The sequence below is a fragment of the Stenella coeruleoalba genome (genome assembly GCF_951394435.1).
Source record: "Stenella coeruleoalba genome assembly, chromosome: 20".
Classification (NCBI taxonomy): Eukaryota; Metazoa; Chordata; class Mammalia; order Artiodactyla; family Delphinidae; genus Stenella; species Stenella coeruleoalba.
In genome coordinates this window covers 28,144,819-28,168,725 of record NC_137166.1, presented here as the reverse complement: position 1 = coordinate 28,168,725, position 23,907 = coordinate 28,144,819, and the positions used below count along the sequence as shown (strand labels likewise).

The 23,907-nt window shown below is 40.9% G+C and overlaps 1 protein-coding gene across 2 annotated transcripts in view; it reads left to right on the top strand.

Annotated features, from left to right (window-relative positions):
* The first annotated feature begins 11,057 nt into the window (after positions 1-11,057).
* Positions 11,058-23,907, top strand: part of NUP93 (nucleoporin 93) — a 122,152-nt gene continuing 109,302 nt past the window's right edge. The window contains exons 1-2 of one of the 2 annotated variants that reach the window (XM_079906861.1): positions 11,058-11,144; positions 11,321-11,553. The gene's annotated coding sequence lies outside the window, so the exon portion shown is untranslated. The remainder of the gene's footprint in view (positions 11,145-11,320; positions 11,554-23,907) is intronic. The other variant, XM_079906862.1, reaches the window with a different exon arrangement.

Genomic DNA, 23,907 nt, shown 5'->3' with positions numbered 1-23,907 from the left:
TATGCATTGTAAGTGTGTGCTGTAATTTATCAAGCCTAGTCTCTATTGTTGGACAATTAAGACTATTTTTTCACCATGATAATGGGATTTTAGTATCTTGAATTTAGTGCTGGGAGTAGAGGGGTTTCTTGTCAACCTGTTTTAGGCATTGCCCTGCTCCTTGCTCAGGCCAGCACTGACCCTCTTCTGCCCACAGGCTTCTCTGATTAAGAGCTGGAGACAAGAATTCTGTGCCCGTGAGTTTTTGAAGGCGAGAGGGAAACAGAACAGGGAAGGAGGGGGCCCAGCACTGATGTGTTGTCAGGGACTCTCTATCCTTGACCTTTCCCCCTGGGGTGCTCTGGGGCAAAGCTCATACCACTGAATTGTCCTGCTATGAGCAAGGAGATGGGCTTTTTTCCCTCACATCTGCCCAGGGGTGGGGTGCAATGTGCCAGGCATCTTAGGGGGGGCAGAGGCCCCAGGGTCAGGTGGAGGATGGTGACAGCCTGTAGGGGGTTCTGGAACACCCACATGCCCACATCCTGCATCGTGAGACCCCGGCTCACACCTACTGATGAGCGAGGTTTTTATAAGAAGCATGCGTGAGGTTAAAGCAAATCTAACCCCCAACACCTCAGAAGGTGATTGTATTTGGAGATAGTCTTCAAAGAGATAATTCAGTTAACATGAAGTCATGAAGGTGGGCCCTCATCCAATATGACCGGTGTCCTTATAAGACAAGATTAGGACACAGACACGCACAGAGGAGAAGACAGCCATCGACAAACGAAGGAGAAAGGAGTCAGAAAAAAATCAACCCTGCCAACACCTTGATTTTGGACTTGTGGCCTCCAGAACAGTGAGAAAATAAATTTCTGTTGTTTACGCCAGAAAGAAAAAAGTCTCCAGAGCTCTTGGATTAAACTGGAAGACTTGGGGTTGGAGAGGCAGGGGGCAGGAAATGTATGTGGAGATGCAGAGACCTGGTTTTCTTTAAGTTAGTATATAATCTAAACTGCTGCTAAACTCTCCTCTTTTCATATGTGGCTGCAAAGCCCACAGACGCCCAAGCTCAGGCTGCAGCTAGATATGGAACGAGGTGAAAGATTGGGCCACGCGATGGCGCAAATGGAATTTAAGAAAGGAACAAAAAAAAGTATCAACCAATAAATGGAGCAGGAGGCAGCGGGGGACATGGGGGGACAAAGTGGGAGGCAGATAATCCTAAGATTTGGCAGACGTGCAGGCCTTTGGAAAAGCTGGCAGAGGGCAAAGGAGTACTGAGGAGGGGGTGGTTAGATCCTGGGATGGAGCTACTGACTGTCAGGAAGGAAGGGTGGACGCAGACAGGAGGGCAGTGTGGGACTCTCCTGGCTGCCTCAGAAAGTTCAGGTTCAGTATGCAGGCGAGGGTGGGCTTTTAGGGAGTTACATATCCTCATCCTTAGAAGACCGAGGCCTGACCTTCTGAAGGTCACTGGCCTGCCGTCCATCCTGCTCCAGGAGACCCAGGAGGCAGGGGAGAGCAGACGTTGCAGTCCTCACCCCCGGGGCTGCATCACACCCGCACACATTTCACTTGACTGGAATGTGAATGATCAAAATCTTTAAAACTCTGGGTCTCCAGGGACCAGTGCTCCTGCATGGCCCCGATGGGACCATCTCAGTAATGGCTGCCCCCTTTAAAGTGGTCGTGCCACCATCCCCACCACTCCCTAATGTGTCAACCTGCCCCTTTCACTCATTTGCAAGACCTGCCTGGCCCTACAGCGGCTTGTGGCTTCCCACTCACCAAGGCTTTGAGGAGTCCAACCTCAGTTATCTTTTTCTTTTCCTCAGTCATTTTTTGAGGCTCCATATTTCTACCTATGACTACAGCAATTTATCTGATGCCCAGGAAAGCAATGATACAGAGATGGGGTGGGGGTGGGGGTCAGTGGAAGGGGGAGACCAGCACGGAGGGTCAGGATGTGAGCCCTGGAACCAGGTTATCTGGGTTCAAATCCTGACTCCCCTGATGTCTCAGTTTTCTCATCTATAATATGGGGAAAACAAAATGAATAGATGCATATAAAGCTCTTAGCACTTGTAAAGCGCTCAGTATATCTTAACTATTACTGTGATTCCTAGTGAAACGGAGTCTCCCTAAAGCTGAGTTCCTCTGCCGAGTTTATGATTAACCTCTCTATTATTTATTTATTTAAAACGTTATTCCCCTTCTTATTCCACACCTGTTCCTCCTCAGGATTGAGGAGTAATTTTTCCTCCTCAATTGAGGAAACTGTAACCAAGCAGGACTCTATGGGGCCTTCCTGGGACAGAACCCCCATGTCCTCTACCTGCCTCCTGTTTGTAGAAAAACTTTAGCCTCCTTGGCCTCCCCCGAGCTCCAAAGAATAATTTTTTTTTTTCGGTACGCGGGCCTCTCACTGTTGTGGCCTCTCCGGTTGTGGAGCACAGGCTCCAGACGCGCAGGCTCAGCGGCCATGGCTCACGGGCCCAGCCGCTCCGCGGCATGTGGGATCCTCCCGGACCGGGGCATGAACCCGTGTCCCCTGCATCGGCAGGCGGACTCCCAACCACTGCGCCACCAGGGAAGCCCCAAAGAATAAATTTAATCAGAGAAGTGAGAAAATGCAGAAACAAAGCAAGCAAGACAAAATAATCGTTTAGCCATTAAAGTCAAGGACCTTCAATTCCTCTTCAAGGGCTATAGATAATCTTCTGAGCCAAATCCTTTGAGCTGTTTTGTAGATACTGAAACCCCCCATCAGGTGGGAATAGTTAACTGCATGCTGCCCACAAGCACGTAGACCCCAGACCAGCTGGAACCAGAAGATTGATGATGTTGACTCCTGATTATCTCACCACCAACCAATCAGAAGAATGTCCATGAGCTGATCACACACCCACAACTCCCTCTCCCTCACCCTGTCTTTAAACACCTTTCCCTGAAAGCCATGGGGAGTTTGGGTCTTTTAAGCACTTGCTGCCCTGGACTCCTTGCTTGACCCTGAAATAAACGCTGCACTTTCCTTCACCACAGCCTGGTGTCAGTAGATGGGCTTTACTGCGTGCAGGTGAGCAGACCCAAGTTTGGTTTGGTAACACTAGCCCTGGGTTGTGCTTCCACTGGCCATCAGCTACAAAGATATTCTCCCAGCTACCCTCACCCCTGACCACAGGCCTCTGTGATGGGGCCCTGCCTGCTCCCCCAGAGCCCCTGCAGTAGGCACCAACGTCCCGAGCATTCTTGCACCTACCCACCCGAGGGCCCCCCCGGCAAGGCACTGTGTGCAGTGGACCCAGGCCCCTCTTCCCACCTCCACCCCACACCTTATGGTCCTCTGGAACTCAGGGAGCCAATCCCTTCCAAGCCACACGGCCTTCATGCCTCCCTCTCCAGTTCCAGAACTCACATCTATCCCATCCACCGGCATCAGGACACCCTGAGGAAGGGGGTGATAAAAATGCCAATTCCTAAGCTGAAAAGTGTCAATTTCCTAGATCCCATGAATCAAAATCTCTGAGACTAGGGCTGGCAATTCATAAACACACTCAGTTTTTGAGATTAAATTACATTTACATTCAGTAAAATGAGCAAAACCTCAACTGCAGAGTTTGATGAGTTTTGACAGATGTACAACCCCATGTAACCCACACCCCAGTCAAGACACAGAACATGTACATCACCCTAGCAGTTCCCGGCCCCCCCAAGTCCGTACCTCTCACCCACCCACAACCACTGTTTGATTTCTATCCCATGTTGGTTTCATCTATTCATGAACTTCGTTTAAATGGAGTCCTATGGTAAATATCAATACTTTGTTCTGGCTTCTTTTACTCAGCCCACTGTTTCTGAAATTCATTCGTATTGTTGTGTATATCAATAGTTTATTCCTTCACATCTCTGACTAGTATTCCATGGTATGCATGCCCCACTGTTGGGTTATCCATTCTTCTTGGATGGACATTCAGGTTGTTCCCAGTTTGGGGCTGCTATGGGCATTCTTACATAAGCCTTTTTGTGGACAATATGCTTTCATTTCTCTTGGGTAGATACCTAGCAGTGGAATTGCTGTGTCTTTATTAGAGTCCACCAAACTTTTCTAAAATGGTTGTAGCCTTTAAGATTCCATCCAGCAGAATACGAGAGTTCCAGTTGCTTCACATTTCTGTCAACACTTGGTATTATCAGGCTTTTAAACTGTAGTCATTCTAGTGGGTATGAAGAAGTGGATCATTGTGGTTTAAATTTAGATTTCCCTGATGACTAAGGATATTGACTATTTTTTCATGTTTATTGGTATTTTTATATGCTCTTTCATGAAGTGCCTATTGAAGTCTTTTGACCATTTAGAAACATTGGATTATCTTTTTAATTATTATTCATAATTATTAATTTTCAGAAGTTCTTTTATATATTCTTGTAGTGTAAGCCCTGACAATTTTTTCTTTTTTGTAACACAGTGCCTGACAAACTTTGATCGCTGAGGCATCCGTTTCAAAGAGGTATCCTCGGCTTCCCTGGTGGTGCAGTGGTTAAGAAGCCACCTGCCAATGCAGGGGACATGGGTTCAAGCCCTGGTCCAGGAAGATCCCACATGCCACGGAGCAACTAAGCCCGTGCACCACAACTACTGAGCCTGCGCTCTAGAGCCTGCAAGCCACAACTACTGACCCACGTGCCACAACTACTGAAGCCCGCACGCCTAGAGTCCGCGCTCCGCAAACAAAAGAAGCCAACTCAGTGAGAAGCCCGCGCACCGCAATGAAGAGTAGCCCCCGCGCACCACAACCAGAGAAAATCCCGTGCACAGCAACGAAGACCCAACACAGCCAAAAAAAAAAAAAAAAAAAAATTAAATTAAATAAATTTAAAAAAAGAGGCAACCTCTTCGAAGGCAACTATTTAGAGTAAACACACTGCCAGCCCCACGGCAAGATAAACGGCCAGGCTGCCTCTCCCCACCAAGGTGCCTTTATATTTAGAGATCTTGGTTGATTTCAACAACTGACCTTTGGGTTACTTGTTTTTTTTCTCTTCTTGTGCTTTAAAATTCCCGCCTGCATATTTTAAATTCACCAATAAAGAGTGAGTTCAAGAAAACCTAGATCCCCCAACCCCCAAGCCCAGTAAAAGCAGAACCCCAGGCCCATGCATGCTCTCTCTCTCTCTAACCTTGATTTTAGATGTGCTGTGTAATTTCTGTGTGGCCCCAGATGTGCTGTGTAATTTCTAGATCTTGTAAGTAAAAAAACCCTCTTTTTTTCAAAGTTTTCTGACGCTTATAGCTGAAGGGTGTCTTCAGTCATAATAAGAACCATAAGGGCTGGTCCATCCACAGCACTGGTTATTGATAGTCTGAGACCAGTGCACAATTCTGGACATATGTCCTTTGTCCTAAATAACTATTAGGAAAATTTCCTTTCAGTCTATGGCTTGCCTTTTCATTTTCTTATGGTATCTTTTGATGATCAGAAATTTTAATTTTTGATGAAAACCAGTTTGTTTTGTCCTTTTTGATCAGTGCTAGTTTTCTGCCCGAGAATCTTTGCCTACTGACTAGTTTTAGCAAGTTTCTCAGGTGGTTCTGTTTTGCACTAAAATTTGAGGTCCACTGGTCTCAGATAATGGTACACTGTTGGGTGTTTTCCCCTGCTGGCACCCTTCCTCCTAATACATGCATGCATGTACACACACACACACACACACACACACACACACACACACACACACACACACACACACACACACACCTGACACCTGGACAAGGAATCTGGAACTTACTTAAGAACCCAAGATATGATGGGTCAGAGACAATGGGTTTGCCCCCAATATCCACCCTCTTCCTCTTAGTAATAAGAACCCAGCAATTATCTGGGACATGGACATCCAGCTAAGACATTTCCCAGCCTACTTTGCAGCCAGTGATGGCCAGGTAACCAAATTTTGTCCAATGACTGTAAGTGGAAGTGGATATAAAACTGTAGGAATATATCTTTAAAGGGAATGAGGAGCTGCTTCAGGTCCCTGACTTCCTTTCTGCTAGCTGGAACCTGGGCATAACAGCTAGATCTTAAGCAACCACCTTGAACAGTGAGGCAGGGTGCTAAGGATGGTGGAGCAACAGTGTAGAAGGAGCCTGGGTCCTTGATGACTCAGGAACCACTACCTTGTCTGGATGGGCTCCCTTCAGACTTTTCTTACGTGACAGAGAAATAATGTCTTAGCTTGTTGAGGCCACTAGGTGTTGGTGTTGTTATCATTATTGGCTTTTGTTTGTTTTATGCAGCTGAATTGAATACAAACTTCTACACGTCGCTGTTTTCCTTTGAGGGAGAAGGAACAAATCATCTTTTCATCCTTTGTTAGTGGATGCTGACAAATTTAAAAAAAAAAAAAGCAAAGCAAAACAACAAAAAAAACAGACACGAATTAATTTCTCAGGAACTCACCCTATCACATCTTGTTTGGAAAGAAGTTGAGGAATCTGGAACATTTCTACGGCCTCTGATGTTTTCGAAGCACTTCCATGCACATCTTTCCATGGAGTCTCATCGCATCCTGCCAGGTGGGTTGGACTTAGACAAGCATTATTGACTGCCCTGACACATGATGGGGCTCAGATTCAGAAGGCAAGTGATTTGCCCACCCCCCCTTCATGACCCAAACAGGCCACAGGCAGCATTGGGATCCCCTGACTTTTTGCCCAGGGCACTGTGGGAATGTCTGAGAACCATGATGGTACAGGGAGGCCAGGACATGAAGCATCTCAGAGGGCAGGGTGAAATCCTGTTCCCCCAGTGACAGTGGGGTATGCCAGGGCTAGGGCTCGGGTGAAGCAAGGGGGTGCCCACTTCAGGTGCCACAGGCATGACGCTCCATCCCTCTCTTGCCTCCTCTGAGTCCCTGCTGTGGGATGTGCAGCTCAATTCTTTCTCTCTAAACAGCAGCCCCTTGTTCCTCTACAAAGAGAATGGTACAGTGGCAAGACTCTGGGCTGTGGCATTAGACCAACCTGGGTTCAAATCCTTTTCTGGTTCCTTAGCTACATGACCTTAGACAATTTCCTCTGCTCAGCTTCCTGTCTGCTCTAAAACACAAGGATACTTTGAAAGAGTTGTTGGAAGGATTAAATTAAACAGCATAACTCAAGTGTCTGTCATATGAGTTCCTTTCCCCTAAATTTCCCCTTATGATAATTGGGTTCCCCGGCTTCATAGTCCCAGAGAATCGAGAAACTGTTAATTCATTATAATGATAATTGATATCATTATCAATTACACACCTTCTGGGTATAAAGTATGGTGCTAAGATTATTCATCAGGTAGAGATAAAGCAACCCTGATCCAGCTATCAAGTAAGGAGTTTTCTGGTTTTCAAACACCCATTCCTGGCTTGCTGAATGGAAGACAGAGAACAAAGAGCCCTCTTTGCCAACAGATCCTGATAGATCTTTGTGGGTAAAATGAAACAATGTGCTGAGTCCTGCCCAGTCAAATCCACAACACAGAAGTTATCCCGCTTCTTCTCAGGTCATTGTATTTCTTTCATTCACTTGACACATTTATTACATACTTATTCTATACAAAGCCTTGCATTGAAATGAACATATTTTAATTTTACTTGCAGGAATTAATTTCAGAAAAAAACAAACAGAAACGTTGATTCTTGCCAGGATAGATTTTTACAAAAACATCATAGAAATTGATGGATGATTTTAAAAACTGAGACCATATTGGATAAAAACTCTCCCTTCAAATCTTCCAGTTTAAACTGAACCGTGAAACTGAAGAGCAGCCTTCTCATCATTTAAAATCAAATGTATTACAAAAAGTAAATGCTGTGAAGACACTTACAGATTAAAAAGGTAAACAAACATATTTTCCATTAAAATTACATTATCAACCAGATGGATAAAGAAAGTTTTGTTCTTCCCTAAATGCCCTCTTCCCTGACTTTTTGAGAACTAATTTTTATTTTCTGCTCTAAAAAAGAATGAGACATCTAAGACAGACTTCAGTCAGGGGCTGTAGCCTGGTGAGTGTGTGTGAAATGGTTTTCATAAGGGTAAACTCTAGCATTGCTTCACTGAAGTCTAAGTGTTCAGCACTCTTCTGTCTCAAGGCAAGATAAGGTCTGGCCACGTCGCTGCTTCAGGAAATGCTTCCAGTGCCCAAGAATGTTACAGAACCACAGGCCACCAAGATAGGGCCACAGGTAGGAGCTGGCTCTGCCTCACTATGCCACAGATGCCACTGTTAGCCCTAGTTTGGACCAAATGCTGAGGATGCCCGTTCTATTTGAGAAATTCAGACTCTGTGAGTTCCGGCAGAGTTGATCAGTTGTGAGTGCTGGAGCCTCCATTCTGAGAGTCCGGACTCTGGGGGCGTCAGGCTGGTCCTTTTTCAACTAACATTCACTGAGCGCCCCCTGGTGGACATAAAGAGGAACATGTCATGCCGCTGCCCTCGGTGAAAGTTATGGACAGTTGCTATGTCCTGTGATGCGTAGCATGGGGTGAGGGCAGAGGGTAGCTTTGTTCTGGTGAGTCGGAGAAACCTCTACTCAATTGTAGAGCATTGTGGCAACAGGCCCTGCGAGAAATAAAAACAGTTAACCTTTATTGAGCACTTACTCTATGTAAGACTCTGCTCTAAGCCCTTAACATGTATTAACGAATTTAATCCTTAGAACAACCCTTCACGGTAGATTGTTATTATCCCTATGAGAATAGTCACAATGTGAAAAAGGTAATTCCCCCCCAAAGTTAACCTGCACGTTCTTGGGTATAGTTACCAAAGAAGGGAGAAGGTGTGGTGGAAAGCCCCAATGCCACCCAATATCCACTATTGTCCACCATGCTCGTTTGCTGATGTTAATTTACTCCTGGGTTTTCAAAGAAGGATTAAGTCTTCTGATGTCTAAGAGTGGTAATAGCTAGAAGTCTGTTTCTGTTTTCTAGTTCATTCTTGGGGACAATTTTCTTTTGTCATTTAAGGCTTTTTTTCTCCTGAACCTCCATCTGCAAATGCACTTAATAATCAACCACAACAGAGCCCCTGACAGATGGGCCTCAAAGCAGATGGCTTCATTGAAAGGCAGCAATTGAAAATGGAGGGTAATTTGAACCAATCAAGAAGATGGGGTCTCTAGGAGGCAAAGTTTCTACAGAAACTGTAACCATATCCCCCAAGTTCCTTTGGTGCATTTTTCACCGGCAGATGAGCTTTCCTCGGGGTGGATCCAACTTTTTTTTTTTTTGACATCTGGAACGTTGAAAAGGAAGAGAGAGAAGCCCTGGGGCCTTGTCAATCAAATTCACTTTTCTTTTGGCAAATTCAGCATCAGTGACAAATTGCGCAGTTTGATATAAACAAAGTTGATAGATGTCGGCAAAGCTGTTTTGAAACAGCAGCAACGAAGAGATGTGTAGGATTTTTTTCTTCACTCAACAGTTTGTTTAATAACAAATAAAACAACCAGGTGTTTAAAAAATGCTACCACCTTCACAATGTCATCAGAGTGTTAGCTGCTGATTAATGAGAATGTGGGATTTATTCCCTTCCCAATTCAGAAACTTGGCAGGAAAGTCCATTTAATAGTCCAGTGGATAGCTCTTATAGTTCACGAAGTCTTCTAAGTTCACCTCTGAGTCTTTTGTGGACTAGAAAACACTGACCGTGATATCAGAAGACTTGAGTGTAGGCTCTGGTCTGCCACTACCTCCCTCTGTAACCTTGGATAAATCATTTAATTCTCCCAGAGTTTAGGTTCCCAAAGGATGCACAATGATAATCAGCCCTGCCCTGCCCTGCCCTGGATTGTTGCAAGGTTCAAGGCCGATATTAGATGTGAATCACATTTTCTGTAATTTGAAAATTATTAATCTTTTCATTGAGATATCATTTCATCTGGTAAAGTGCACAAATCTTAAATGTACAGTTCAATAAATTTTTACATATGTGTACACCTGTACTGCCACTCAGATCAAGATAGGATATTCTGGGGCTTCCCTGTTGGCGCAGTGGTTGAGAGTCCGCCTGCCAATGCAGGGGACATGGGTTCGTGCCCCGGTCTGGGAAGATCCCACATGCCGTGGAGCGGCTGGGCCCGTGAGCCATGGCCGCTGTGCCTGCGCGTCCAGAGCCTGTGCTCCGCAACGGGAGAGGCCACAACAGTGAGAGACCCACATACCGAAAAAAAAAAAAAAAAGATAGTATATTCTGGCACCCCGAAAAGTTCTCTGTGCCTTTGCCAGTCAATACTTCCAAGGAAAAATTACTGTCACCTCTATCACCATAGATTAGCTTTACCTGTTCTTGAACTTAATACAAGTAGAATGGCATAGTATGTATCCTTTTATATCTGGCTTTTAGCTGGCAATGGTTTCTGAGATCCATTTATATCAATTCAGGAATCGTAGTTTCTTCCCTTTTTTTGCTGAATAGTATCCCATTCTACAGCCATACCCCAGGTGTGTCATTCACTGATGGACACATGGCTGGTTTCCAGTTTGGGGTTATTATGAATAAAGCCACTATGAGCATTTTTGTAAAAGTGTTTTTGTGTAAATGTTTCCATTTTTCTTGGGTAAATACCTAGGAGTAGCATGCCTGGGTCATAGGGTGGGTGTGTGTTTCACTTTTTTTAGAAATTGTTAGTTTTACAAAGTGGTTGTATAGTTTATATTCCCTCTAACAATGTATGAGAACTCTGGTTGCTTTACATCTTCCCCATGCTTGTCACCTTTAAACTATGGTGTCTTTTACAGGGATGGGGGTGTTATTACTATGAGAGAAGAGATAAGTGTAGGAATTAATATGGAATATAGAGTCTGGAGTCATGTTTGAATCATTGTTCTGTGCTGGGCTGACCATATGGCCTTGAGTAAGCCACTTAACTCTAGCCTCATTTTCTGCATCTTAAATGAGGCTGTCAATAGCATCCCTCTCAAAGGGTTGCTGTGAGGATTAACTGAGAAAAGTCTTGCAGAGACCCTTAGCACAGTTATTGCATACAGCTCAGTTAATGATTGCTGTGGTCTTAAGTTCCTTTGTTTACTCTTTAACAGATCCCAGTTGTAGAGAACGTCTTTCAATGTCCTGTGTCTCTCAGGAGCTCTGACAGAGCCCAAGGATTACGAGCCATCTTATAGGGTAAGAACTGTCTATCCTGTCTGATCAGCAACATCTTTACTGCCCCCAAGATGGAGTTCACACCGAGGGTGACACAGCAGAGAGATGGAAAGTCCCTGGAGACTGTGAGCTGCTGAATCAACCAATCTACTGCCAAACTTCCAATTAGATTAATAACACATTTCCTTATTGTTCAGGCCAAATTCAATTGGTTATTTGGAGCTCAAACATCTTGACTGATACACCAAATGATCTCAACGTTCCTCCGCTGAGCCTGGACCTGCTCTCAGCATCCTTAGCACAGGATTTCTGGATAGACCCAACCAATTGTGAACACACAGGAGCTAGTGTTCTAGTCAAAGCCTGTTTGCCATGTCTGATGTCAAGTCACCTTTTGTGCAGCTGAAATTAAATTCATCTGAAGAGCAAAGTAAGAAGCTTCCCTTTTAAGCTTTTAATGACTTTTAAAGAATACTGCTAATCACTCAGCCACAGATCACAAAGCATTATGCAATTTGCTGCCACCCACTAAGAACCCATCTCTGGCAGCAGCAGCTCAAGTTAGGGGGCAATTGTGGAGCTGAATTCTGTCATTTAAGAAATATTTCTAGCTTTCTTTCCATGAACCACATGCTAGGGATTGGGGGGGAATACCAAAGAAGTCAAACAAGGTTCTAAACTGCAAATAGTTGAGGGAAGGGAAAGTGATATGAATTCTGGGTAGCAAAAATATCGAATATTCTACAGTGGAGAGAATATTTTACTTTTTTTTTTACTTTTATTATAGTATAATGGATAATATATGTGCGGTAAAGTACACAAATCTTAAATGTTCAGCTCAATGAATTTTTAAAAGTGAATATATCCATCCACTCAGCATCCAGATTGAGAAACAGAATATTAACAGACCTCAGAAGATTGTCTCATTTCCCTTCCTAGTCAACAGTCCTTCCTCCCTTCAAAATAACTACTGATCTGACAGTGTGTCACCATAGATTAGTTTTGTCTCATTTGAACTTTATATAAATGGAGTCATACATTTGGGTCTGGCTTCTTTTGCTTACCGTGATGGCTGTGAAATTCATTCATGTTGCTTTACGTGGTTGTAGTTCATTCTTTTATTTACTGGAGTATTTTCTTCTGTGACCACACCATAATTTATTTATCTATTATTCTTTTAATGGACATTTGGGTAGTTTCCACTTCTGGGCTAGTACAAATAATGCTGCTATGAACATTGATGTGCATGGCCTTGGTGAAAATATGTATACATTTATGCAAAAGATAAAACGTACATACATACATATATACATACATAGAACGGTTGAATCACAGAGTATGTGTATATTTAGCTTTAATATATTTTGCCAGTTTTCCAAAGTGTGTGTTCCTATTTACAATTCCTCTGCAGTATATGATGGTCTCAGTTGCTCCACAACCTTAAAAACTTTTTTTTTTTTTTTTTGCGGTACGCGGGCCTCTCACTGTTGTGGCCTCTCCCGTTGCGGAGCACAGGCTCCGAACGCGCAGGCTCAACGGCCATGGCTCACGGGCCCAGCCGCTCCGCGGCATGTGGGATCTTCCCGGACCGGGGCACGAACCCGTGTCCCCTGCATCGGCAGGCGGACTCTCAACCACTGCGCCACCAGGGAAGCCCAAAAACTTTTTTTTTTTAATTTTGGTAATATAGACATAACGTAAAATTAACCATCTTAATTTTCAAGTGTATAGTTCAGTGGTGCTAAATACTTTCATAGTGCGCAATCAACATTACCATCCGTCTCCATAACACTTTTCACCTTGTGAAACTGAAATTCTGTACCCATTAAAAAATAACTCCATTACCACCCCCACTCCCCAGCTCCTGGCAACTACCATTCTACTTTATGTCTCTATGATTTTGGCTACTCTAAGTGAAATCATACAGTATTTGTCTTTTTGTTACTGGCTTATTTCATTAAGTAAATGTCCTCAAGGTTCATCCATGTTGTAGTATATGTCATAATTTCCTTCCTTTTTAAATTTTTTTAAATTTTTAATTAATTTATTTATTTTTCTTATTAGTCATCCACTTTATACACATCAGTGTATACATGTCAATCCCAATCTCCCAGTTCATCCCGCCACCACCATCAACCCCCGCCACTTTCCCCACTTGGTGTCCATACGTTTTTCTCTACTTGTTTGTCTCAATTTCTGCTCTGCAAACCGGTTCATCTCTACCATTTTCTAGGTTCCACATACATGCGTTAATATCTGATATTTGTTTTCCTCTTTCTGACTTACTTCACTCTGTATGACAGTCTCTAGATGCAGCCACGTCTCTACAAATGATCCAATTTCGTTCCTTTTTATGGCTGAGTAATATTCCATTGTATATATGTACCACATCTTCTTTATCCATTCGTCTGTTGATGGACATTTAGGTTGCTTCCATGACGTGGCTATTGTAAATAGTGCTACAATGAACATTGGGGTGCATGTGTCTTTTTGAATTATGGTTTACTCTGGGTATATGCCCAGTAGTGGGATTGCTGGGTCATAGGGTAATTCTATTTTTAGTTTTTGAAGGAACCTCCATACTGTTCTCCACAGTGGCTGTATCAATTTACATTCCCACCAACAGTGCAAGAGGGTTCCCTTTCCTCCACACCCTCTCCAGTATTTGTTGTTTGTAGATTTTCTGATGATGCCCATTCTGACCGGTGTGAGGTGATACCTCATTTTAGTTTTGATTTGCATTTCTCTAATAATTAGTGATGTTGAGCAGCTTTTCATGTGCCTCTTGCCCACCTGCATGTCTTCTTTGGAGAAATGTCTGTTTAGGTCTTCTGCCCATTTTTTGATTAGGTTGTTTGTTTTTATAATATTGAGCTACCTGAGCTGTTTATATATTTTGGAGAGTAATCCTTTGTCAGATACTTCATCATTAGTGTATAGGAATGCAAGAGATTTCTGTGCATTAATTTTGTATCCTGCAAGTTTACCAAGTTCATTGATTAGCTCTAGTAGTTTTCTGGTGGCATCTTTAGGATTCTCTATGTATAGTATCATGTCATCTGCAAACAGTGACAGTTTTACTTCTTCTTTTCCAATTTGTATTCCTTTTATATCTTTTTCTTCTCTGATTGCCGTGGCTAGGACTTCCAATACTATGTTAAATAATAGTGGTGAGAGTGGACATCCTTGTCTTCTTCCTGAGGAAATGCTTTCAGTTTTTCACCATTGAGAATGATGTTTGCTGTGGGTTTGTCATACATGGCCTTTATTATGTTGAAGTAGATTCCCTCTATGCCCACTTTCTGGAGAGTTTTTATCATAAATGGGTGTTGAATTTTGTCAAAAGATTTTTCTGCATCTATTGAGATGATCATATGGTTTTTATTCTTCAATTTGTTAATATGGTGTACCACGTTGATCAGTTTGCATATATTGAAGAATCCTTGCATCCCTGGGATAAATCCCGCTTGATCATGGTGTATGATCCTTTTAATGTGTTGTTGGATACTGTTTGCTAGTATTCTGTTGAGGATTTTTGCATCTATATTCATCAGTGATATTGTTCTGTAATTTTCTTTTTTGTATTATCTTTGTCTGGTTTTGGTATCAGGGTGATGGTGGCCTCATAGAATGAGTTTGGGAGGTTTCCTTCCTCTACAATTTTTTGGAAGAGTTTGAGAAAGATGGGTGTTAGCTCTTCTCTAAATGTTTGATAGAATTCACCTGTGAAGCCATCTGGTCCTGGACTTTTGTTTGTTGGAAGATTTTTAGTCACAGTTTCAATTTCATGACTTGTGATTGGTCTGTTCATATCTTCTATTTCTTCCTGGTTCAGTCTTGGAAGGTTATACCTTTCTAAGAATTTGTCCATTTCTTCCAGGTTGTCCATTTTATCAGCATAGAGTTGCTTGTAGTAGTCTCTTAGGATGCTTTGTATTTCTGCGTTGTCTGTTGTAGCTTCTCCTTTTTCATTTCTAATTTTATTGATTTGAGTCCTCTCCCTCTTTTTCTTGATGAGTCTGGCTAATGGTTTATCAATTTTGTTTATCTTTTCAAAGAACCAGCTTTTAGTTTTATTGATCTTTGCTATTGTTTTCTTTGTTTCTATTTCATTTATTTCTGCTCTGATCTTTATGATTTCTTTCCTTCTGCTAACTTTGGTTTTGTTTGTTCTTCTTTCTCTAGTTCCTTTAGGTGTAAGGTTAGATTGTTTATTTGAGATTTTTCTTGTTTCTTGAGGTAGGCTTGTATAGCTATAAACTTCCCTCTTAGAACTGCTTTTGCTGCATCCCATAGGTTTTGAATCGTCGTGTTTTCATTGTCATTTGCCTCTAGGTATTTTTTTATTTCCTCTTTGATTTCTTCAGTGATCTCTTGGCTATTTAGTAACGTATTGTTTAGCCTCCATGTGTTTGTGTTTTTTATGTTTTTTCCCCCTGTAATTGATTTCTAATCTCATAGCGTTGTGGTCAGAAAAGATGCATGATATGATTTCAATTTTCTTAAATTTACTGAGGCTTGATTTGTGACCCAAGACATGATCTATCCTGGAGAATGTTCTGTGCGCACTTGAAAGGAAAGTGTAATCTGCTGTTTTTGGATGGAATGTCCTATAAATATCAATAAATCTATCTGGTCTGTTGTGTCTTTTAAAGCTTGTGTTTCCTTATTAATTTTCTGTTCGGTTGATCTGTCCATTGGTGTAAGTGAGGTGTTAAAGTCCCCCACTATTAATGTGTTACTGTCAATTTCCTCTTTTAGAGCTGTTAGCAGTTGCCTTATGTGTTGAGGTGCTCCTATGTTGGGTGCATATATATTTGTAATTCTTATATCTTCTTCTTGGATTGATCCCTTGATCATTATGTAGTGTCCTTCCTTGTCTCTTGTAACATTCTTTATTTTAAAGTCTATTTTATCTGATATGAGTATTGCTACTCCAGCTTTCTTTTGATTTCCATTTGCATGGAATATCTTTTTCCATCCCCTCACTTTCAATCTGTATGTGTCCCTAGGTCTGAAGTGGGTCTCTTGTAGACCACATATATATGGGTCTTCTTTTTGTATCCATTCAGCAAGCCTGTGTCTTTTGGTTGGAGCATTTAATCCATTCACGCTTAAGGTAATTATCAATATGTATGTTTCTATTACCATTTTCTTAATTGTTTTGGGGTTTTTTTTGTAGGTCCTTTTCTTCTCTTGTGTTTCCCACTTAGAGAAGTTCCTTTAGCATTTGTTGTAGAGCTGGTTTGGTGGTGCTGAATTCTCTTAGCTTTTGCTTGTCTCTAAAGCTTTTGATTTCTCCATCGAATCTGAATGAGATCCTTGCTGGGTAGAGTAATCTTGGTTGTAGTTTCTTCCCTTTCATCACTTTAAGTATATCATGCCACTCCCTCTGGCTTGTAGGGTTTCTGCTGAGAAATCAGCTGTTAACCTTATGGGAGTTCCCTTGAATGTTATTTGTCATTTTTCCCTTGCTGCTTTCAATAATTTTTCTTTGTCTTTAATTTTTGCCAATTTGATTACTATGTGTCTCAGCGTCTTTCTCCTTGGGTTTATCCTGTATGGGACTCTCTGTGCTTCCTGGACTTGGGTGGCTATTTCCTTTCCCATGTTATGGAAGTTTTTGACTATAATCTCTTCAAATATCTTCTCGGGTCCTTTCTCTCTCTCTTCTCCTTCTGGGACCTCTATAATGCGAATGTTGTTGCGGTTAATGTTGTCCCAGAGGTCTCTTAGGCTGTCTTCATTTCTTTTCATTCTTTTTTCTTTATTCTGTTCTGCAGCAGTGAATTCCACCATTCTGTCTTCCAGGTTACTTATCCACTCTTCTGCCTCAGTTATTCTGCTACTGATTCCTTCTAGTGTATTTTTCATTTCAGTTATTGTATTGTTCATCTCTGTTTGTTTGTTCTTTAATTCTTCTATATCTTTGTTAAACATTTCTTGCATCTTCTTGATCTTTGCCTCCATTCTTTTTCTGTGGTCCTGGATCATCTTCACTATCATTATTCTGAATTCTTTTTCTGGAAGATTGCCTATCTCCATTTCATTTAGCTGTTTTTCTGGTGTTTTATCTTGTTCCTTCATCTGGTACATAGCCCTCTGCCTTTTCATCTTGTCTATCTGTGAATGTGGTTTTTGTTCCACGGGCTGCAGGATTGTCCTCTTATTCTTAACTTTTACCCTCTAATCACTCTTATTTCTCCTTGATAGGAGCTTGATATATCTTCTTGTATCTGTAGCTGCTGATTGATTTTGTAAGCAGATAGGGTAGGGGGAGTCTTCAGAGAAAGAGAACCAGACATGGCTTTCTTGACATCATAATTTCCTTCCTTTTTAAGGCTGAATAATATTCCATTGTCTTTATATACCACATTTGCTTATCCATTCATCTATCATTGGACACTTGGATTGCTTCCATGGTTTGGATATTGTAAATAATGCTATGTACATGGGTGTACAAATGTCACTTTGTGACCCTGCTTTCAATTCTTTGGAGTGTGTACCCAGGAGTGGAATTGATGGATCATACAGAAATTCTATTTTTAGTTTTTGAGGCTCCTCCATAAAGAATGGGTTTTTCTACTTCTGCAAAAATGTCGTAAGGATTTTTATAGGGATTGCATTGAATCTGTAGATCTCTTTGAGAAATGTTGACATCTTAACAATATTGTCTTCTAATCCATGAACATGGGATGTGTTTCCTTTTATTTATGTCTTCTTTAAATTGTTTCAGCTATGTTTTGTAGTTTTAATTGTGCAAGTTTTTCACCTCCTTGGTTAAGTTAATTTCTAAATTATTTTTTCATGCTATTGTAAATGGAGTTGTTTTTGTATTTTCTTTTCAGATTTTTCATTGTTAGTGTATAGAAACATGACTGATTTTTGTGTGTTGACTTTGTGTTCTGCTACTTTGTTGAATACATTTGTTCATTCTAACAGGTTTTTTTGGTGTGGAATCTTTAGGATTTTCTACATATAAGATCCTATCATCTGTGAACAGAGATAATTTACTTCTTCCTTTTTTATTTGAATGCCTTTTTTTTTTTTTTTTTGCGGTACGCGGGCCTCTCACTCTTGTGCCTTCTCCCTTTGCGGAGCGCAGGCTCCAGACGCGCAGGCTGAGTGGCCATGGCTCACGGGCCCAGCCGCTCCACAGCATGTGGGATCTTCCTGGACCGGGGCACGAACCTGCGTCCCCTGCATCGGCAGGCGGACTCCCAACCACTGTGCCACAAGGGAAGCCCTTGAATGCCTTTTATTTCTCTTTCTTGACTAATTGCTCTTCCAGTACTATGTTGAAAAGAGGTAGCAAAAGCAGGCATCCCTGCCTTGTTTCTAATCTTAGAGGAAAAGCTTTCAGCTCTTTGCCATTGAGTATGATGTTTGCTGTGGGGTTTTCATATATGGCTTATATTATGTTGAAGTACTTTCCTTCTGTTCCTAGTTTGTAAAGTGTTTTTATAATGACAGGGTGTTGAATTTTGTCAAATGTATTTATGCATCAATTCAGATGATCATGTGATTTTTCTCCTTCATTCTGTTAATGTGGTGTATTACCTTGATCAATTTTCATATGTTGAACCATCCTTGCATTCCAGAAATAAATCCATCTTGGTCATGGTGTGTAATCTTTTAAATATGCTGCTGCAGCTGGTTTGCTAGTATTTTGTTGAGAACTTTTACTTGTGGTATCTTTGGCTGGCTTTGGTATCAGGGTAATACTGGCCTCATAGAATGACTTGGAAAGTATTCCCTCTCCTTCAATTTTTTGGAAAAGTTTGAGAAGGATTGGTAGTAGTTCTTTAAATGTTTGGTGGAATTTACCAGTGAAGCCATTGGATCCAAAGCTTTTATTTGTTGAGAGATTTTCTATTACTGATTCGATCTCATTAGTAATTACAGGTCTACTCAAATTTTCTATTTTTCTTGATTTAGTCTTTGTAGGTTTTATATTTCTAAGAATTTGTCCATTTCATCCATCATTTTTGGGGGTACAGTTGTTCATAGTACTCTTATCTTTATTTCTGTAGATCAGTAGTAATGTCCCCACTTTCATATCTGACTTTAGTAATTTGATATTTCTCTCTTTTTTTCTTAGCATATATAGCTAAAGTTTTGTCAATTTTGTTGATCTTTTCAATCAATCAATTTCTGGTTTCATAGATTTTTCTCTATTTTTTTCCTATTCTCTATTTTATTTACTCTCTGCCCTAATATTTATCATTTCTTTCCTTCTGCTAATTTTTTTTTTTTTTTTTTGTGGTACGCTGGCCTCTCACTGTTGCGGCCTCTCCCTTTGCGGAGCACAGGCTCCAGACGCACAGGCTCGGTGGCCATGGCTCACGGGCCCAGCTGCTCCACGGCATGTGGGATCTTCCTGGACCAGGGCACGAACCCGTGTCCCCTGCATCGGCAGGTGGACTCTCAACCACTGCACCACCAGGGAAGCCCCCTTCTGCTAATTTTTGATTCTTCCTTTTCTAGTTTCTTAACATATACAGTTAAGTTGTTGATTTGAGATATCACTTGTTTTGTTTGTTTGTTTGTTTTAAGCAAGGTCTTCTTAGAAGCCCATATGATTTAAATTTATTTATTTATTTATCGCACCACTCTTCATCGCAGTGCGCGGGACTCTCACTATCGCGGCCTCTCTTGTTGCAGAGCACAGACTCCAGATGCGCAGGCCCAGTAATTGTGGCTCACGGGCCTAGCTGCTTCACAGCATGTGAGATCTTCCCAGACCAGGGCTCGAACCCGTGTCCCCTGCATTGGCAGGCAGACTCTCAACCACTGCGCCACCAGGGAAGCCCCACTTGTTTTTTTAATATAAGTATTTATAGCTATAAATTTCCCCTTTACTGCTTTCACTACATTCCATATGTTTTGGTATGTTGTGTTTTCATTTTCATTCATCTCTAGAAAATTCAAGTATTTTAAAATTTTCCTTGTAATTTCTTCTTTGATCCATTAGTTGTTCAATAGTGTGTTGTTTAATTTCCACAAACTAAAAAAAATTTTTAAATTTTTGTGTTGTTGATTTCTAATTTCATCCTACTTTGTTTAGAGAAGACACTTTGTATAATATCTATCCCTTAAAATCTACTGAGACTTAATCTGTGGCCTAACATGTAGTCTATCCCAGGAAACGTCCCATGGACACTAGAGAAGAATTCTGTTGTTGTTCTGTACATGTCTGTTATATCTAGTTGATCTATTGTGTTAAGTCCTCTGTTTCCTTACTTATCTTCTGTCTTGTTGTACTATCCTTTATTGAGTGGGACATTGAAGTCTTCAACTATTATTGTAGAGCTATTTATTTCTCCCTTCATTCTGTCAGTTTTTGTTTCATATATTTTGCTGGTTTGTTATTATGTATGCAAATGTTTGTAATTGTTATATATTCTTGCTATGTTGAAACTTTTATTAATATATAATGTCCTTCTTTGTCTCTTGTCATCTTTCTTGATTTGAAGTCAATTGTGTCTGATAATAGTATAGCCATTCCCACTCTTTTTTGGTTACTATTTACATGGAATGTTTTTTTCCATCTTTTCGCTTTCAATCTATTTCTGCTTTTGGGTCTAAAGTGAATCTCTTTTAGATCGTATATACTTGGATCCATTCTGCAAATCTCTGTCTTTTGATTGGAGAATTTAATCCATTTCTGTTTAAAGTAATTGCTGGTAAGGAGAGACTTCTGTCACTTTACCATCTGTTTTCTGTATGACTTACACTTTTTTTGGTCCCTCATTTCTTACATTACTGTCTTCTTTTGTGTTTAGTTGAATTTCTGTAGTCAAATATTAAAATTCCTTTCTCATTTCCTTTTGTGTATATTCTATGGCAATCTTCTCTCTGGTTACCATGGGGATTGCATTTAACATCCTACAGTTATAATACTCTAATTTAAATTTACACCAGGTTAATTTGAATAGCATACAAAAGCTCTGCTCCTTTATAGCTCCATCCTCACCCCTTTCTGTTGTTGATGTCACAGAATTACTCTTTATGTACTGTGGGCCCCAAAAACTAATAATTCTTTTAAATGCATTAGTCTCTTAAATTATGTAGAAAACAACATGTGGAGTTATAAATCAAAGCTACCATAATGGTAAATTTTAGACTAATAATTTAAAAATATATATTAGTCTCTTAAATCATGTAGAAGAAAAAATGTGGAGTTACATTGATAATAATACTTGTTTTTTTAAGTGCACATGTATTTACCTTTTGTGATCTTTATTTCTTTATACAACTTCAAGTTACTGTCTATTGTCCTTTCGTTTCACCCTGCAGGGCTCCCTTGAGCTTTTCTTGCAGGGCATGTCTAGTGGTAGCAAATTTCCTCGGCTTTTAACCTGGAAATGTCTTAATTTCTCCCTCATTCTTTTGGGTTTTTTTGCGGTACGCGGGCCTCTCACTGTTTTGGCCTCTCCTGTTGCGGAGCACAGGCTCCGGACGCGCAGGCTCAGCAGCCATGGCTCACGGGCCCAGCCACTCCGCGGCATGTGGGATCTTCCCAGACCAGGGCACAAACCCGTGTCCCCTGCATTGGCAGGCGGACTCTCAACCACTGTGCCACCAGGGAAGCCCTCTCCCTCATTCTTGAAGGACAGTTTGCCAGACATAGTATTCTTGGTCGGTTTTTTTTTTTTGTCCTTTTAGCATTTTGAATATATTGGCCTACTGCTTTCTGGCCTCCAAAGCTCCTAATGAGAAATCTGCTGATAATTTAATTGAGGATCCTTTGTATGTGACAAGTTGCTTCTCTCTTGCTGCTCTCAAGATTCTCTCTTTGTCTTTTGAAAGTTTGATTATAATGTACCTTGTTGTGTGTCTCTAACTTCATCTTACTTGGAGTTCATTTAACTTCTTGGATGTTTTTCATACCTTCATCAAATTTGAAAAGTTTTCAGTCATTATTTCTTCAAATAGTCTTTCACCCCTTTCTTTCTTTCTCTTCTTCTGGAATTCCTACAATGCATATGTTGGTCCACTTACTCATGTCCCACAGGTACCTTAGACTCTGCTCACTTTTCTTCAGTTTTTTTTTTTTCTGTTCCTCAGACTCCATAATCTCCATTGTCCTAGGTTCAACCTCACTGATTCTTTCTTCTGCTTCCTCAAATCTGCCTTTGAATCCCTCTAGTGAATTTTTCATTTCAGTTATTGTACTTTTCAGAATTTCTGGATTCAGAGCTTCAGAGTAAGCACCAGGATTTCTTTTTGGTTTCTTATAGGTTTTCTGTGTCTTTACCGATATATCCATTTTGTTCATACATCATTTTTTTGACTTTTCCCACATCTTCCTTTAGTTCCTTGAGTATCTTTAAGGCTTTTGTTTTAAAGTCTTTGTCTAGTAGATCTGCCATTAAGTTTTTTTTCAGGGGCATTTTCTGTTGGCCTATTTGTTCCTTTGAATGGGCCCTACTTTACTGTTTCGTTTCTTTGTTTGCTTTATGATTTTTCTTGTGAAAACTGGACACTTGAATCTAGTAAGATAGTAACTCCGGAAATCAGATTCTCTCCCTTCCCAAAGGTTTGCTAGGTTTTTGTTATTGTTTTTGTTTTTATGATTGTTGTAGACTATCTTTGTGCCAAGGGTCAGCCTGAGGTGTGAACTTAAGGTCTTCTCAGGTCTTATCTGAGCCTATGCTTTTCCTTGGGTGCAGGTGGTCATTTTCTAATTTCACCCATGTATGTAGTTGTTTTTGAATACTCTAGTCTTTAACGTCTGAGGAAAAGAGAAAAATGAAGGGGGGAAATAGGGCACTGGCCCTTCAAATAGGCTGGGAATGACCTCTGCTGGAGTGGAGGGGGAGGGACTTGCAACAATGGGAGAAGGTGTTAACAACAATGACTGCCTTCTCTTTGTCTGCACCTCTGAGATCAGAAGCAGCAATCAGTGATCAGAGCACAGATCCCCAAGATTTGGAGGATCTTGGAGGACAGGGCCTTTTTTACCCACGCCGGCTCCTGCAACTGTGTGCAAGCTGCCCCAGGAATGTGTGCACAGCTGTCTGTCACATGGCTGGGGGTGGGGGATGGGTGTCTGAGCTTAAATACACGGAAATTAACTTCAATTTACCACCCAAGCCTTCCCCTGGAAGTTGCAAGCTTCAATAGATCCATAGTTTCAAAATAGTTACATCAAACAGATTCTGCCAGTGCAATTGTTGTCCAGGTGTGGACAGATTCCTGATGCTTCTTAGAATCCTCACTTTTCAACCTTTTTAACACTTGGTTTTGTCAATTTTTTAATTTAGCCATTTTCTCAACATTATCAGTAGTCAGAGAAATAAAAATTAAAACTATAATCATATATTCTATACATCTATTAAAGGGGCTCAAATAAAGAAAAATATCTGATAATACCAAGTGTTAGTCAAGTTTGGAGCAACAGGAACTCTTATACGTTGCTAGTGGGAAGGTAACATGGTACAACCATTTGGAAAACATTTTGGCAGCTTCTTATAAAGTTAAATGTATAAATACCATACAACCCAGAAATTCCATTTTTAGGTATTTACAGAAGAGAAATGAAAGCATATGTTCACACAAAAACATGTACAGGAATGTTCCTAGCCAAAAACTGGAAAAAAATCCAAACATTTATCAGAATGAATGGATAAATAAAATGGAGTATATCTACGTAGTAAATACTTATCGATTAAAATGAATGAACTACTGATACAGGTATCAACATGGATGAATATAAAAAAACATTATGCTGAGCTAAAGAAGCTAGACACAAAAGATATGGCATGATTCTATTTACACA